Source organism: Corvus cornix, chromosome 7 (genome assembly GCF_000738735.6).
Source record: "Corvus cornix cornix isolate S_Up_H32 chromosome 7, ASM73873v5, whole genome shotgun sequence".
Lineage (NCBI taxonomy): Eukaryota > Metazoa > Chordata > Aves > Passeriformes > Corvidae > Corvus > Corvus cornix.
Window position 1 is genome coordinate 25,475,667 of NC_046337.1, and position 18,501 is coordinate 25,494,167.

The window sequence follows — 18,501 nt, forward strand, 5'->3', positions numbered from 1 at the left end:
AAGAGGAATAGGCTTATATAGGATTTAACTTTAACCCATTTCCAGCTCCTCCATCGTGATGTTTCATAGATTTGTAACAGGCTTACCTTGATTATCTAGTCTGGACTTCTGAATTCCAGCCAAAAGGACTTCCTGCAGCAATTCCTGACTTGTACACTCTAAGAGCAATTTCCTCCTGTTTCCTTTCAGGATTAAGAATGAAAGTGAGAGACTAGTCAGACATTTAAATTTAACTAGATTCTTCATCAGTTTCCTGGACTAGAAGGAAATGCAGCTCATCAAATGCCTGAGTTGAGATTAAAATCAAGGCTTCCCTGTAACAAATGTAAAATTGAAGCCTCCCAACCCAAGGACAGATAGAGACAGTTGGGGTGCTCTGAGGCAGCTTAGGTGGGATAGTAAAGCCTGACAGAAAAGTCTTGAGAATCTGGGTTTGCTGTTCCCACTGTTGCTGGCTGCGCAGTAGCTTGGGCAACAAACACTGCTGCCCTTACAGCCAATTCTGCCATCCCATTTCTCTCCATTCCACAGTAAAGAGATATCTACACAAACACACACACACACTTTTCTCTCAGGAAAAGCAGGAGCCATCAGCAGTTAGAGCCGTAGCTTTGCCGGCGACTGCAAAGCAGCAAAGCCATGGGACTACAGTTGCCATGGGCAACTGCCTGGCTGTGTCTCTTCCTCCACTGGGCCTCTGCTGGGCTGTGCTGGGTTTGCAATGAGCAGACAGAACCACTGTACCTCCACAGGAAGAGTCTAAAAGACTGGAGGGAACATGCCTTGTTCTGTTCAGGTTTTGATCCAAACTAGACTAGCAAGTCTACAGGAATCATGGAGCAGACTGTTCCCTGCCTAGGCATCCATCTGCCTTCTGGTGCATCCGACAGGCCAGGCCATGCACCAGCACATCAAAAAGAGCTGTAACTGTCATTACAGCTGACATAATGAAGGTATGGTGCTAATAATTGTTTGGAGCAGGAGTCTGCTCTTCTGAGAAATTTTCCTGAATGTTGTTAAAGGGGCACTGGTTGTTTTCAAATGAGCAAGTGAAATCTAAGGCGCTTGGATCTGCTAACAATTATCTTCAGAGCCACTCTTGCCACTGCCTTTCTCAACTCTGTCCATCACACGGCTGCCTCAGAGCAGGAGCTGCATGGCAAGTTGAGCACTCTGTGGGGTGGGAAGCCATTACACCTTATTAACTGTGAGTGACTAAGCCTTTTGTGCAGGAACTGAATATAATTAAAACACGTTTTCCTTGCTAGGCAGTTAGAATGAGGAGTTAGGCTTGGCCTTTTCTGTTCACCCTATCTGACTAGTGAATTTGTGATAAATAGCAATGCTGAAATTAAGAAAAGTGTAAAATTATTTCTTGACAAAACAATAATAGTAACACCAACCAAAAGTAGAAGGCAAAAAACCAAAGACTATATACTATTTAAGCCACACAGACATCTGATGCAAAAGGCAGGTATCTCTCATTTCAGAAAATACAGAGTTACTCAAAATGTGGGAAAAACTATTTACACAAGCTCAGACAAGTTCCTTTCCATACTTAATATGGCTGTTGACTTTGGAAGATTCCATTTTCCAGTCTTGACTTAAGCTACAGAAACTGCCAGAGCCATCTTAAATTATTTAAAAGAGGCTTCAACAAGCTCGATATCCCTTCCACCCTTGTGGGAATTCCTACAAGGAACTGATCAGGCTGAAATATGCCAAAAAACAATGTTTGGCATAAGTGAGTAACTGTGGCTGCTGCTGCTACAGTAATTTAAGAAAGGCAGCAGCTGGGAAAGCCTGTTTCTCATGGTAACCCTTTCCATGTGTGTCCTCCACCCAGATGTAAAGTCAAAGACCCTCCTCTCAAAGGAGCAGCTTTGAAGTTCTTAAGCGTTATTTAACTCCAAGAATATAAACCCTTTATCGATGGTATAAAGCACCAGTAAAATAAGATACCACACCCCAAAGACTCCAGGACTGTGAAGAGAATAGTTAATGCAGAGGAAGGAGACACAACCTTACTTTGCTCAGGAATCCTAAGAATTGTGCTACATTTTAACAGCATTGTTTGAAGTCAGAATGCAGAGCCACTCAGAGAGATTTTTATCTCCTCAGCTCAAACAACAGTGGTAATAGAGACTCCACCATCTGAGTGCACATATGACCTGATTTTTGGCTGCTTCTCTGAGATACTTTTGAATTCATATGCTTTTAATTTTTGAAAGAAAAAGTGTTTGGGAAAGGAAGTGAGCATGAAAAATATATCTGCAATCTGGGAGCTACAGTTAACAGAAAGGAATCGTCTGTTTCTTATTTATGTATATAAACACACAAAGTGATGCTGAAGGACTCTAGATTCTCCGAGTTTTTCTCCGAGAGTGTAATGAAAAAAGCAGCCCCCATAATCTTACATACTTGTAACGTACAGATTGATGTTATTCACCCATGGAGGAGAAGCAATGGGGTCTCAGCATACTCTTTCTCCACTCTCAATAAGCCATTCCCAGAACCTTGTGGTACTGAACAAGGAGTTCCACAGACTCTTCATCCAGCCCGTTTGTTTACATGAATGAAAAACATTTTAATCGCACAGTTGAATGGTAGAGTTGCACCTATTTAACACTGTAAGAGTAATTTCATGATAGAGCAGGGCCAAGTATCTAATACCTTTGTATTTCTTGGATGAAAGCTGGAAGAGAAAGGGAGAGCATACTCGTTTGAACAAAATGGCTTATTTTCAGTGGTAGTCCCACTTCCATCCAAATTCTCTTCTATTTTTCTGCAAACATCCACACTAGCTGCTTTACAGCTATTAAAAAATGCTCAAAATGCTCAAGCATGGCTTATAACTCTGTTTGTATATGGCTATATCATATTCACTTGACTATTTGTGGAGGAACTGTTCAAGAAACAAGCTGAAAAAGGCCTGAGAGCTCAGGGAATGCCATAAAACTTGGGCCTTCGAGCATACAGATAGAGTAAAACAGTCTGCTCTCAAAGTAGAGCAGCAAACAATTAATGAGAAATGTATTGGATGACAACCCTTATCAGCCACTTCTGAAATAATTGCAAGTATGTTTACAAAACTCAGAGCATATTCAATGACAATTTGAAAAGTGAGTATGAAACTCAATTCATTAAATAGGTTAATTATTTCAAATAGTTCAACCACTTCCTGTAAATCACAATCTGAAGAAAGCAGCTCTGGCTGAGAAGGGTTTCTATTCAGCATGGCTTGTCACCATGGCCTTTCCTGTGCCTTCTGGTTTATGTAGCCTGCGATGGCTCCAGGACTTGTGTCCATGCAGTTGCTCATTGCCTTATGAAGGATTTATAATGGTATTAAAATGGACTGTTTAAATTCACAGCAAAGCAACAAACAAAAGGTTCTCCCCATTTTTGTCAACCTTGTGAACACAGAGGGCTTGTGTGGATCAGCTTTATTCCTGAGGGACACCCACCCCCCCCACAAAAAAGTTTGCTGTTTGGACTTCCCCTGAGGCTGCCACACACCACCCAGCGGTTACCTGGCCTCTTCACGTTGTGTCACCAACAGCTTCCTCAGTGGGGCATCAATACCCATTTTCTCAGCAAGGCAGGACTCGTCTCCTTGGCAGGCACTAGCAGCCATTTCTTCGAAGGATGTTGCCATCCATCGCCTCAGAGGGTCACTGTCATCCATTTCTTCAGGAAGGCAGCACCTGTCACCTTCGCCGGCACCTGAGGCCATCTCCTCAGCAGGGCACTGTCGGCCATTTTCTTACTGAGGCCGCACCCATCCCCTCAGCCGGCACCGACAGCTGTTAGCAGGCACTGGCACCCCTCTCCTCAGCACAGCGCTGGCTGCCATCTCCTCAGCAAAATGCAGGCATTCATCTCCTCAGGTGGAGCCCACTCTCTGTCTCTGTGATGCCAGGCACTTCCCAGCTGGGGATCGGTAGGGTGCTGGCCCTACCTGCTGACCTGCCGCCAGGTGAACTGTGTGCCTGTGGCGGCAGGCACGGCAGCTTGGGAGAAAGGCTGCTGGGATCAGGCATCAGGGCAGTGCAGCTGGCACAGCAAAAGCTGGGGTGGGGACTCACAGTGTCTCCTCAAGCTTCTGCTGCCCAGAGTGACTTCAGGATGGCGGCAGGGATCACAGTGTGTCATCAAGTCTCTGCTTCTCACAGAGGCTGCAAGATGGCGGCAGAACCACACACAAGGGCAAGTCACAGTGGCCAATCCCACATGAGGGGAGCAGAGCCCTGGTTTGGAAGGACCCAAGGAGCAGATGAGGCAGTAGGGTGTACAGATAGGCAGAAACCAGAGCACCCAGAACCTTCTGAGTGCAAGGTATGTCTGTGAGGGCTGATCTTGTGGGCTTAGCCTGGGCCACAGTGACACTGCCATGGTGTCGAAAGGGAGTGAATGCATGGACTGATTTCAGTCTACTCCCATCCCTGCTCTCTACATGACAATGATGACACACAACAGGGGAAATCCTAGAAACCATGATGACTTAGCTGTGCCAGAGCATGAGTGAGAGACTTTCATGCAACAGTACTTGACACAAAGAGATGACACCGTGCAAGCCCTGCACCAGCGTGAGAGGCCTGGAACTTGTCCTCTGCACCCTCATGCTGCGAGCAGCTGGGTGAAATGGGACAGGTGCTGCTGCTTCCTTGCACATCTGATGGCTGGGATGCATCTTTCTGAGGAATCACCAGAGGAATGGCAAAGGATAAAGCTGAAAGTGTCCAGAAGCCTGAAAGCCAGGTAAGTCTACTCTTGTCTGGCTTCCTCCTCAGACACTGGCCTTGTACTAGCTCCCAAGTACTAGGGAAATGGCAGACTTGGTGGGTTATCTTAAATGCAATAGTGGAAATACTTTTTTGAAAGTGTCCTTTGAATGCACAGACCTGAAAAAAATGTAGTTTAACAAGTGCTGAATCACAGAAAAGATGCCATTGTTTCTGATAGTGAATGGGTCTTTGGAGAACCAGGCCCTGTGTCCCTTGTTATCTCACCAAGCTCTCGGGCGCAGACAGAGCAATAGCAAACTTGAAAATTTACAGATTTTACCAGTTCACACTCATGCCCAAGTATCTCCATGGACTGAATTTGTTAGAAAACCTTAGAACTAATGTATTTCTAAATACCTCTAGATTTGTGCAAAAGGATTGTCATCAAAACTATCTGTGCTTACGAGACAAACCTGCCTAGCTAAATCAATCAATATACACTCTTATGTATTAGAAACCCTACTGAAAATTCAAATATTTGTAATTTGAATTACCGGAACAAGAAGAGCATTAAAGGAATGAAAATCATGGTAAGGGAGCAAACTGGAAGCATTTCTATTCATGTTACTTAATTTTTGAGTACTTTTACTTACATTAATGTAATTGGAACATAATTTGTATCCATTTATTTTTAAAAATCTATTCTATCACAAGCATCTTAAAACAGCTGGTTAAAAGGTAGAGCACTGTAAGCATCCAGCAAGTTGTTCATTGCTAATGCTCTTCTTCTGCACTACTGTATTTTTTTAATTCAGGCAGCAGAGTTTTACCTCTTTGGAGTCCATGGCATTTTCTCATTATTTTGCACAAGCATAAGGTATTGCAAACTGAAATGCAGTATTTTTAGGATAATTTAAATGGAAAATATAACTAAACACACACATTAAAATCTCCTGTGCGTGTTCAGATTTGAATTGCCTGATACTGTTTGTCTTTCACATTCCTTCATTTTCCAAAACCAATCCATGTCCCCAAATAACTCGACAGCATGCCCTGAAATATCTAGCAAGACTTACATATAAGGTAGGTGTTTGTGGCATTTATTAGTTAACAGGAAACAATTTGCTGCTAAACTGTTTCTGGTGATATGTATTAGATTGATGCTTTGTGGTATTTGCTGTGGGTTCATATGCCATATAATCTGTGTACTTTACAACCTATAAAAGATTAACCATAAAGGCAAGCTGTACCTTCATCACAATCAAGGTAAAAAACCTGCTTTTATGGTTGCCTGGTTTTTATTACCTACAGATTTTATAGTAAGTATTAGACCTAAAATATAAAATTTATGTATGTTCAAAAAGTTTAAATGCAGCCAGGAAAAACTTTGCAGTCAGGAGAACACCCACAGTAAATGCAAGAGGGAACATTATGAAGTAGGTGTCAGTGTATTGGCAACATTCCTCAACACAGAAGATGAGCTGACAGTGTATTTCTCATTACTGACTTTTTCACACTGGATACTAGAAAATAAGTGTTGGATTTGTGTTCCAGGTTCACTTGCTTAATTCCCTATGCAGATATTTCCACTAGAGTAGACTATTTCACATCAAAGAACTCTACCTTGCCCAAAAGCCTTTTGGATACATTTTGCCCACTACTTTGCAAACAGTATCTAATAATTAGTGAACTTCTTCAGAAAGGAACTGCAACCAGAGATGCTGTGAAAAAAAAAAAAAAAGTAGTAGAGGAAGGCCTCATAAACTTTTTATTATATGGAAAGATATTTAAATTGTTGTCTTATGATGTTTGCAATGTGAGCAGTATCAATCCTCCTTTTTTTGGTTGAGAGAAGATGGAAAAGAGGTGAGTCTCAGAAATACTGTGCAGAGGGGTGCTCTCAGCCTAATAAAAAATTCCTTTATCAAAGAGCTTTTTATGTTGCCTTATTAAGCTAATGGCATCAGACAAAATGCACAGTGATGTAGCTTCGTGTTGTTTCTTATGATGTAGGAGAATTGTCTGAAAAAATGTTTGCTCTCTTTAAGGATTATCCCTACCTCCAACCACAGCTTTTACATATGTTAAAATTTCAACTACTTTCATCTCAGGAAAATGATACAAATGATACCAAAATCATCACAGTATAAACCCCACAGGACTGGAAGTGAAACAGCCAGAAGGGATGAGGTTTCTCCTCAGTTTGTTTAAAACTTCTGCAATTTGTTTTTTTCTCATAAAAACACTGAGTTCTAGTGCTAAAGATTCAGTACAGATGCAATGTTAAACATCTTGCAAGACTTTCTACAAAACTACAGGAGACAAGAGCTGCCAGTTCTGGTATTCCTAATGTAAAAAGCAGGTTGAAATTAGCTTATTCTTAAAAATCTATACAGTCTTTCAGGCTTTCATTGTACAAAAGAGCAAAGCAGATTTTAGCAATCATGCATATGTCCCTTGTAAACTTGTATTAAATGTCCCTTCACTGGTTTTAAGATGTTGGTCATGCCTGTTTTACTGTCACCATACCACATTTTTTTCCCATACAAAACCATGGAAAACAAGGTAAGACCAGAATTGTCCACACAGGTACAAAATATTGGAAATTTTCAAGTAGTCTTCCTTAAAAAAAGAAAGAACGGTATATAGAGAGGAAATATCTTTGAAGGTGAATACAGAAAATCTCTTTAAATAATCTCTTTAATAATGCTTCCAATGCCCTTCCTTTCTTGGTCAACCAAGTATTTCTGTATTCAGTTGATTCTACCTCCCCATGATGAGTTGGATGTTCCTATCCCTTGGTTATCCCTAAGAGATTTGATTCTGGGCAAGCTGACAGAAATATACCATGGCAGCAGCATCTTCAAATTATGAACGGCACAGTATTTCTGTGTAAACATCAATTTTTCCAGATTGCTACTGCCTGAAAGCTTCAGAAGCTATGCTTACAACTTGTGCCTACTCTAATAAATCTTGTGAATGTTTATGAGCAAAAGTGTAGCTTGCAACAGTGGTGACTATAACAGCTCTGCTACGGCAGGCCAGAACCAAGGCCTGACAACCTGAGTAATGCTGAGGTGTTGGCAACTGTTCACCTTAATGCTAATGCCTTCTTACATCCTTAGGCCAGCCCAGAGTATACATTCATACTCCTTCAACAGCCTTTCTGAGCATTGGAGAGAGCAGTGGTGGAAAATAGGTGCTAAGTAGCCTGCATTAAGACTGTCAAACTGGCAATCCAGCTCCATCTGGATTCTGAATGATTTCCCATCATCATGTAACAGTATAAGGTTCATTTGCCATCTGGCTCCTGAATCAACTGCTGTCATACAAGCAGCACCCAGCTGGTCCAGGGTCAGAATTAATTTGTTATTTGAGGTATATCCATTTTAGGTGCCCGGCTTGAGTTATTCTCCTTGCTGACTGGTTATCAAAGGGGGTTTCAAGCAGTTGTTGTTCCTGGAACACTGGGAAGCTTTAGCAAACCCTGTAATGGTACTCACCGGGTTCAGTGTTTCAGCAGCAAATAGAGAAGACCTGGAGCAGGGGTTGTTACAATACCTGGGGTGTCTGCATGCACTGAGCTCATTCACTTATTTGGAACTCAAGCACTTCTGTCTTTTTCTTACTGGTTTTAGTTGGTGGCTTTAGGAGCAAGAAACACTAAACTGAAAGAAAAAAAAAAAGAGAACCATGTTTAAATGCATCACATTTGGGACCCAACTGCTGAAGTTCTGAAAAGTAATCATGGCTTCTAAAAACTTTTGTGTATTTGATTTATTCTTTTGGACATCATCAATCCTTTCACAGTCTCAGCTGTTTATCCTTTTCCCTGAGCTTTGCTCTGAACATATCTGGTTCAAAGGTGTAATGAAGGGAATTCATTCAATGAAAGATTCTCTTTGCCCCAAGGAAACTGTGAGGTGGAGCAGTACTTCGCTGCGAGCACTCCATGAACATGCACGAGGGGTAAAAGAGCCATTGGTTATGGAGCTCTCCAGCTACTGGAACACTTCATTTCTCATTTTTCATTTTTATTTCTTTTAAAGCCATTTGTAATAAAGCTACAGCCTGAAGTGGAAGAACTCACCTTAGCTGTAAAGCTTCACTGCAAGGCAGCAAATTGCACTGTATCATAATATCAACCTTATCTAAGATTCATGGAATGAATTATACATATTACATTGCCTTAAAAATGAAACCTGGTGAAGTATTACTTTAATTTGAAAATCTAAGTAGATTTGTACAGTGAGATTTAAAATTTAAATCTGTTTAAATATTAAGCTGATTGGGAAAAAATATTTTTGAGAAATGGTATTCAATAGGATAAGAATCTCCATTCAGAGGAAAGACAGCCCCAAACTAATTTTGTCATAAGAACAAACCATTAAGAAACATATTCACTGGGCAGCTTCTATCTAGGAAAGCACATAAAATCACAGTCACCTGAACATGTTAATGCCCATTAGTGTGAATTCATGCTGAATTAGGAATTCAAGGGAATGCAAGGTATAATCCCTCTAGGATAACAGCTATTTTGGGCAATATGGATTGTGCTAACTTAATTTTATTGATTTATTTTGATCAAGTAAAAAAAAAAACCAATTACTGTTGATAGGTGATGCATGACTTTTCATATGTATTTCTAACAGCAGAAACCATAGTGGCAACAGAATCCCAGGGTCTTGATTGCTGCTGTCTGTTCTCAGGTGAAGTGGTGTTTTAGCCCACATCCTCCAGCAATCTTTCTGTCTTGTCACAACAGAAGAGACACCTCTGTGAGAGCAAAGTGTCAGTTTCTATCCTTGATCTGCGACTTAGTTGACCAGATCAAGGACCACACTGATCTTTCATCTTATTAACAATATCCTGCTGGAGTTTCATTTTACCTCTTCAAGTGTCGCAGGATTTTATAGGTACCATTTTCCTGATGAATAATGATTGACCATGATGGTGTTACATACCAGCATTGTTTGGCTCCGATAAGGATGGTGGTAGAATGTTTTACCTAGCAGAAAGGAGAGACTTGCCCAAACACTGTCTCACAAATGTACTTACATTAGTGAGGTCATCTTGAAACTGATCTGAAATCAGGCATTGGTTTTAATCTCAGCATTACTTGGTATGCTTCGTACACCATGTATTCTCTAAACAAATGTGCACTAAAGCAGGCTGGTGAAGTTAACCAGACAGATGGCTGAAATCCCACATGTGAGATGGATTGGTAATGAATAGGTAAGGACATGGATGGGTGTTTCAAAAGGCAGAGAAAAGGGTAGTTGATTACAAGGCTAGATAGAAAATGGAAGGTATTATAAAAAGAAATATGGGATAATATAAACAGAGCCCTTAATCCAGTTGACTGTAAATCCCTTTTTCTTAATTGGTTTAGGAACTGTGGGCTGTAATATGAGACAGAGGGCTCTCAGCTGCTTTTCTTCTTTGCTGTCTGGAATCACATTAAGTGGGAAACAATAGCAGAGCTGACATCTCCTTGTCTGTAGGGGCACTTGGAGCTAATCTGCTATTGAGACTAATACAATTATATGGGATTATAGGATTGCCACTGATATACAGATTAGGGAATTCCCAAAGGGAGTTGCATCTTGGGGTATTACAAAGAAAGAAAATATACAAGGGTCCCGATTACCCAGAAGTCAAGGAGAGAAGCCACAAAGACACATTGGGATTTATTTTTCCCAGATTTGTGTGCATACACAAGGATCTCGATCCAGGAGTAGGCAAATAATGCAAAAGACTTTAATATATATTGTTTACTCCATACACAATGCTCCAATACTCTCCTAAGCAATCTGGAGTCAAAGAAAAAAATGGTTATTTCAAATTGCTGTCTTGCAAGGAAACCACTTCAGTGCAGCAATTTGAAATGAAGGCACAACCTAGATCCAGATTTCATGTAGCAGCTAGCTGTCCTTGCTCTCTCCCTTCCTGTGCATGCACAACATGTAAAGACACCAGCCCCTAAACAGAATGATGTAAAGTCTCTTGGGTGGGTTCTGAATGCCCATAAATACCACAGCTGTGAACATGGTCCTTACATCCTCTTACAGCTTTACTCTGTACTCTCAGAAGAGTGAGCACAGAGCAGAGTTATCACAGCCCACTCTGAGTGTGTGTGCTATAGGCATTGAGTTTACATTCCTGCTACCAGCTTCTGGGTGCCCTAGGCCTTTAATGAGTTACACTCTTTACAGCACCATAAGGTGTGTAAATAAAAATGTCTTGAATTTAAAGCTTCTTAACCAACTCACCACAAGTCACATAAAAATCTGCATTAGTGTAGCTATCCCAAGTCTCTAGTTACCAGGCCATGTTTCACATATAACCCCTTAAATTCATATATTTTATACATATTATTTTTCCTTGGCCAGTTGGCAACAAAATGTAAGCCTGCTGTTCCCATCACTCCTATTTCCAATTCCAGGACAAACAGCTGCAATGCTGTTTAACAGCACTTGCTCATTTGACAATAGCAAGTAAAGAACTTCAACAAAGCTTCCCACTTCCTGTTCTAAGTTTGGTCCAGGCATCTAATAAGAGATTCCTGAGTTCTAGCATAGGAAGAAAAACAGAAACATGAAAACAAACTATGATGATCTCATAGCAATGAATCATGGCAAAACTAGAAATAAAATTTGATTGACAGCAAAGCTCAGTACTTGGTTGACCATGTGGTTGTAACTCAGACCTGGCCATTACTAATGGTGGTGAAGGAGAAGACTGGTTTTCTCATTCACAACTTTAAAATATTTTTCCACAAATCCAGGGTGAAATTATAAGGGAAAAATTATAAGAGAAGTAATGCTGCTGCTTTTTCTAAGTTTAGGCAAGTCCATTTTTTATAATACTAGACAGTATCTCCCTAAAAAACACATCCTATGTATCTTGATCTGGAGGACTTTTGGCCTTCAGTGAGTTACATGTGGGCCTAAGCATCCTTAGGAACTCATCCTTCATTTTCTTTTAGCCAAAACATAAAACAAAGTAACCTTCAGGTCCTGAACCTGCCGTCAGACACCTTTAAGATTAAAAGAGTTGGGTGGTTGGTTGGCCTCCAGCTTCATCCATCTCTTTCTTCTTGAGCAGAAGATGAGACCTGATCTTTCTTGGTGATGCCTGAGGCTAGGTTTCAGGAATTGTCTTCAAATTGTCTGGTGTCATCCCTTAACACACAAAAGCCAGTTCCTCTGTCTGAACCAAACTGCACACACTGGATCTGGAGCCTGAAGCACTGCCTGAGCCTGAAGCACTGCCTGAGGGACTGACCTGGATTACTTCCCTACAGACATCATGCTACTTGCCAGGTTTAGCTGTCATCTGAGAAACATCCAGCTACTGCAAACCACAGAAAGAATAGTCAGGAGTTGATTCCGAGAAGCAGTTCATTGATGGCAGAGGACATAAGACAAATTTCTTTAAGGAAATTTAATTCTAATCATGCTCTCTGTGTGAATAAATCAAGAGCTCTGTACTTTCTACAGACTTTCTCTCATGTTGACAGCAGGTTTGCAACAAGATGAAAAGTTGGCCTTTTTATGGAGATTCCATTATTTATTAGTTGCTTACCTCACTTTTGACTTGACTCATAAGGAAAATAGCTTCCTCTTGCCAGACTGCTGTGCTTGGGCCCAATTACTGCTCCATCCTCTATTTTCTTTTTTTCTTTTCTCTACCTTCCCCACCTACCTACCCCCTCCCCCCCCCCCGCCTAACTCTTCCCCCTTCCCTCCCCCTTAAGAGGATTTTTCCCTCTAATCTGCATTTTTCTGTCTTTTTTCTGTCTTTGTAACAACTTCCAGTCACTAAAATGAAGAAGTTCCTGCTAAGGCTAATATAGTATCATGAAGCTGGAGAAGTAATGCCCTGACATACTCAGTGCAGACAAAATTTCAGCTCAAATACAGGTCAGGCTGCCTGCACATTCAGAAAAAAACTTTTGTGTCCAACACCTGCCTCTTTTTTTCTTGCTATATTTTGTGACTCAGTAAAAAACAATACCTCTCCCTATAGATCTAGGCTTGAAAATACAGTATGTTCATCAATTTCCCCTTCCCCCCCCCCCCCCCCTTTTTTAGCAACCAGGGAGTTGAAATTTATTTTTATTTGTAGGAAAGTTCAGGCTCAGAAAGCACTCTCTCTAGGACATAGGTCATCCAAACTTATTCAGCAGACTGAGAGTCTGTACCCCAAAATTAGATAAAACAGAGATTAGCTTCAATCACTATTTGTGTTTGGAGTAGAGAATTTTAAAAACTGGACTTGGTGGGTGAAAACAGAGAGTATGAGTCTGCCAAACCCCTTGGGCATTTAATCTAACTTAATGTGAACCTAAAATGAAGGCCTTTGTGGTGGAACTATCTGACAGCAAGACTCTGTGCCTGCAGATTCCTCTGTGTGTGTGTAGCGATGGATTCAGCTCCCCTCTGGCTGGGCACTGCGGGTAGAGAGAAGACGCAGGTGCAGCAGGGAATGTAAAAGGCAGTTAATGTGCAGGATGCACAAGAGTGCTACACAAAGCCCTTTAAAGTGGGACAAGTGACAGAGTCTTTTTTTTATAGGTAAAGAACATCTTGTTAAGGACTGAAGTGGGTTAGAGACTAGATCTTACTGAGGAATTTTTGTGAGGGGATGTGCAGCTTGGAAGGAGGGAATGGGGGGAGAATGAGCCGAAGCAGCCCTAGGAAACTGAAGTAGGAGAAAACAGGCTGCCATGCAGAGAGCTGCTGGTGCAGACTCTCAGAAGAGGGCCATCTTGAAATGAGGCTCTTACACATGTATGAGATGTCTGAATAGCTGTCACAGACCTGTTTGCTTATAGCCCACCACCTGCACCGGTGCAGTGCTTAAGCAATTCCAAGCAAAGATGGGAAAGCTTTGCTCCTGAAGCCTGCAGTGTTTGACCAGTGTGAGACCTAGTGCCTCTCTCCCAGGGCTGCCACAAGGAGCCGTGCTGTAACCTGTGGGTCGCCATCAACAAAACAGAGCCCACAGCAAAACTTGTGCATGATCCATAGCTTTGATTTCACATGTTCCCACAGGATCTGAAGTACAATAAGGGTTGCAGCCAGCAATGGCCTTGAAAATATGAGCAGGTGAGATAAGTTTATCATTGGCTAGCAATGCTGTGCTTTAAAAATTGTATGCAGGGAGCTTGAACACAGATCTTTAGATCACAGTCATATATCACCCGCAATATGTATATCCATATGTCCACAGATTTGCCTAGGCAGACCTGTGGGATCCTCCACAAAGCTGAACACAGCCACAAGTACAGCAGTATGTGTGGGATTCAGAAAATAAATGAGCTTGAAGAAGTACAGGGCAAATTAGATTCCTACATACCTAAGCAAGAGATCACAGATACTATGCAGTATACTGTGGAGGGAAGTTGACTCAATCACCTTTCTTTCCAAGTGCTCTACTGTACAACTTCTAATTGGGATGCAAGTGACACAGAGTTACTTGTAATAACACAAAAAGAATCAATAACCCCATTTGTTCAGATATAACCTGAGTTTCTCAGGTGTTTAATGGCAAGTGCCACCTGTCAGCAAAAATATTTGTTGCAATTTTGGTTTACATATTTATGAAGGATTGAAAAAGTGAATATGATGAATTATTGTTCAGTCATTACAGAAGAAATACAGCTGCAATTCAAGAGTGAGCAAAAATACTATTCTGCTGCCACATATATATACACTGCTTTAATCTTGGTTATATATGAGAGGAGCTGAATGTTTATGGTTTTCTAACCAAGGGACCATAAATTTTGAGAATAGACAAAGACAGAAAAGTAATGTAATTCAAATGAGTACAGAGGGTCAATCAGAATTAAGAAAAGAAAAAGGAGAGGAAAGAAACTGATTTAATTTAAGCAGCATTAGGGGACTAGGTATTAAAAATGTTATTTCCCTGGTGCTTGACTAAAAAGTGCCTTGTAGACGTGCAAGGCTGTTTCTCATAATCACAAAAGGTATTAACATATGCAAGGAATGACAAGGCAAATTCACTAAGACCAAGATTTCTAAGAAGGAAATTATAATTTTGGGGTGTTTCTACCATGGATTGTTTGCCTTAGGACTCACAAAGTGTCTCTTTGACTGACCCTTCAAATGTGTCTGAAAAGTGAAAAGTGGAATGTTAGAAACCAGAAACCCCAAATATCATAAACCTTGTCCTGTAATAAGAGAGGAAAATCCATTATTTTCTCTATATAACTCTCACAGACTGCTGTGGGATCTTAAACATTGAAAATATACCAAGATATACTTTTGATCCCAAAACATTTTACAAAACAATGTGTCTGTCAATAAGCATCAACACAGATAAGTGCATTCTGAAATTCAGCGACAGCACAGAGGTGTTCGGTACCACAGCACAGTAGCTCAGGTCAGGAAGTAAAGGCTACTGTAAGCAAATAAAAGTGGGGATGAAATTTGGGTGGCAGAAAATAATATTCCCAATTGCAGCCTGATTAGATCAGTTTCTTAGGGCTCACCAAGAGCTCACTAGATTTATAATGACCAAAAATATTTCCAGAGTGATCAGGCCTTGGCTATTCTACCTAGTTTCCAGCTATTGTTCCAGAAGACTCTGGGCATAGAGACTTAAAGCCTTCACTGCAACAGCTGAAGTTCAAGCAGAATGTTCAAAAGTGTCAAGAGAAAGTACTAGATATCTGTGTTCAGGCATCTGAACCCCAGGCCACATGTCTCACCTAAAAGATACTAAAAGCATATTCATTCACCTAACACTGGGAAGAGACAAATAAGAACTCTCACAGGGTAGGCTGGTACTTTGGTGAAAAAGAGCAGCGTAGGGAGCAGCAGACCACAGTTTTGTCACAGCCATGAGTGATGGAATAGTCCTCTATCACAGAACTCTTCAAGCAATCCAAAGTGGAGATGTACCAGTGTGATAAGTTCCTGTTTACTCTAGGATACTTCACTTCCTTCACATCCCTCAAGAGAGAGATGGAGAAGAATTTCTTCTACCACCTACCTGCCCAAGAGCTGGGGCAATGAACATATGGGGGAATACACAATCAGTGCTTCCTGAAGATCACTTTGTGTTTTAGTGAGATATGGGAATCAATGTGTTAAAAAGAAAGCATCTTCATATTTTACACTTACATGCTTTTAAACAATATTAACAAGATTAATTTGGACCCCTTAGAATATAGAATGAAAGAGTATTTAAAATTTCTAAAACTACACACTGTGAACCCAACAGTCTGTAACTGCTTTGTTAAAATATAAAACTTTTCAAGCTAGCATGATGGATTCTTGGATAGCAAGGTCTGGAGGGATAAACTATTGTGCTCATCCACTCTGACCTCCTGCACATGACACAGACCAGAGCATTTCACCCAGCAATATCACCATCAAGCCCAGTAATTTATAGCTGAACTGTGCCATTTCTTTCAGAAGGAAGGACATCCAATCTTGATTTAAAGACTCTAGGCGATTAATTTACCACATCCCTTTACCATCTGTTCCAGTGGTTAATTATCTTCAGTTAAATGTGTGTCCTATTTGCAATCTGATCTTTATCAACTTTAGACTTTTATCTGCCTCTCTGTGTGGACATGATGGCTCATAATACTTTGATATTTCCCATACATTAGGACTGAAATGTGATGCCTAGACTGAAAATTTCAGGTTTGGAATTTTGTTTTGGTTTCTCTTGTTGAAATCTTAACACAAAGACTTTCAAGGCATTGGCACAACACACTATAATATTTCATTTTGGAGCAATTTCAATGAGTCAGTGTTAATGGCATATAGTATTCCAGATTTTGAGGAGTAAAAATATTATGTGCACTTCATCTGTTTGTTTAAAGTGGTTTTTCCTAATGAAGGCTGTACTGTGCTGAAGTGTGGAACCATGAGTTTGATCTAGTGGCAGGAATAAGGAGTGCTGAGAGTGCTAATTCTTCTACCCTGCTCCCAGTCCTGCCACTGCAATTTGATTTGTAAGCCAGGCAAAATCACCTCATTCAATTGTACTTAGGGGGCTGTTACAAAGTGCACAAAGATTTGCTGGTTGAACCATACTAAAAAACAGTTTCTGCCTCTTTTGAAAGCTTACTAACTTCAATTAAAGTGATTTCAAAGTCCAATCCCTACCCCAAACTTTTGAGTTCTAACATTATAAAACACATTTTATCTACCAATATATAAATACATTTTTATGACCAACCAGACACACCCCTCTGGACCAGCCATGTGCAGATGTAAAATATAATTTGGTGCTAGCATTGTTCTATTGTTTAACTTGAGTTATTGTAATTGCCATGTTCTCTTTATGACCTTACTCTGTATCACATTTCCTTGAGTGATCCCGGTGTCTATTAAACCCAAAACTCCATTAATTCTCTGGTCTTGGACTTTGACTGGTTTTCCTTCAAATGCTTTCCTCTAGCTGAAGAGTTGTGAGTTCCTCAAGGATGACCACTTAAAAGCTATTCTTTTTTTCAGAAATGCTTTACTTCTACAACGTGCAGCTTTAAGGCCTTAGTCTGTGTTTTTGGCAATACAGAGTTCAACCTTTTTCTCTATAAGAAATTAAATAAGGTTCTTTCAGGTGACTGATTTCTTAGCAGATATTATCATCTGAGTGTCAAGAGATCCTCGAATACCTGGCATTTTCACCACATAAATATTTCTCTTCCCCGTGTCACTAAAGTCTTCAAATTTATCAACAGCCTGCACCATTCTTGGTAAAGAAACACAGTAATCCCGGTTCCACAATCACACTTGGTTTCCTTGAGCCACACAAAAGTAATCTTACACGTGGACTGGAAAGCCTGGAGTTAACTCATATCCTCCTTCTTAGGGTGCCTTGCCACATCTACAGAGTTGTCTGGCGTCTCCTTAGCCAGGCCACTCTCACAACTGGCACGCAGCTTCCCCACAGACACTTCCCCAGCTGCCCTCTCCTACCTGTGGAGAGGAGCTCCATGTAGGGGTATTCCACACATGACTGGAATTTAGCACTTAAAACCTACTTTGCAGTAACTCCGCTCCTGGTGCTTAAGGGACAGCACATGCTTTTGCATGGTGACAGCCCTCTGATTGCATGCACCGGTGCAGCTTTGCTTAATGCAGTTCAAATTCACACTGCTGATTACTGCCCAATAACTTCTATGTACAGACAAGGTCATGGTGATAGCACCGGCCAGGCTATGATAATAAAGATTCTGTTCTTTTCCCCAAAGGGATCTTCAGCATGCACAAGGAATGACTAGTGCCTGCTTGCACTGCTAGACGGTGCTGTGCTATCTGTTTAGTTCATGAAGCAACTAGCACTGAATGCTGGCAGGATACCATAGATGGCTAGAAAACCAGAACTTTGGAAGTTAATTCCTTCCTAATTCTCCTCTCTTTCAACAGTCATGGAATGCTCCTAGATCTCCTTCAACTGGGAGCTTTAATTAAGAGAATCCTTTTTTGAGCTTAATTAAAACCAAAGTGCAATTGGGTAGCTTTAGAGATCTTCCCAAGATGACAGGAAGAGTTTTTTGATGGAAAAGGAGCTTCAAAAACCACAGAATGATTACAGTAGTGTAAATGCAAATTGAGACACTTCAAGGAAGTCCACCAAATTCCTCTTGATTTCAATTATCCTCTTCTTTGAACTGGTGTAATCTCCAGTTTTATTTCCTTGACCTCATCTTTTCTCAAACCAGCTGGCATATTCTGGATAGTAGCTGTATTAGCTGAAGATAAACTCCTGGAGACATTGGTCACAT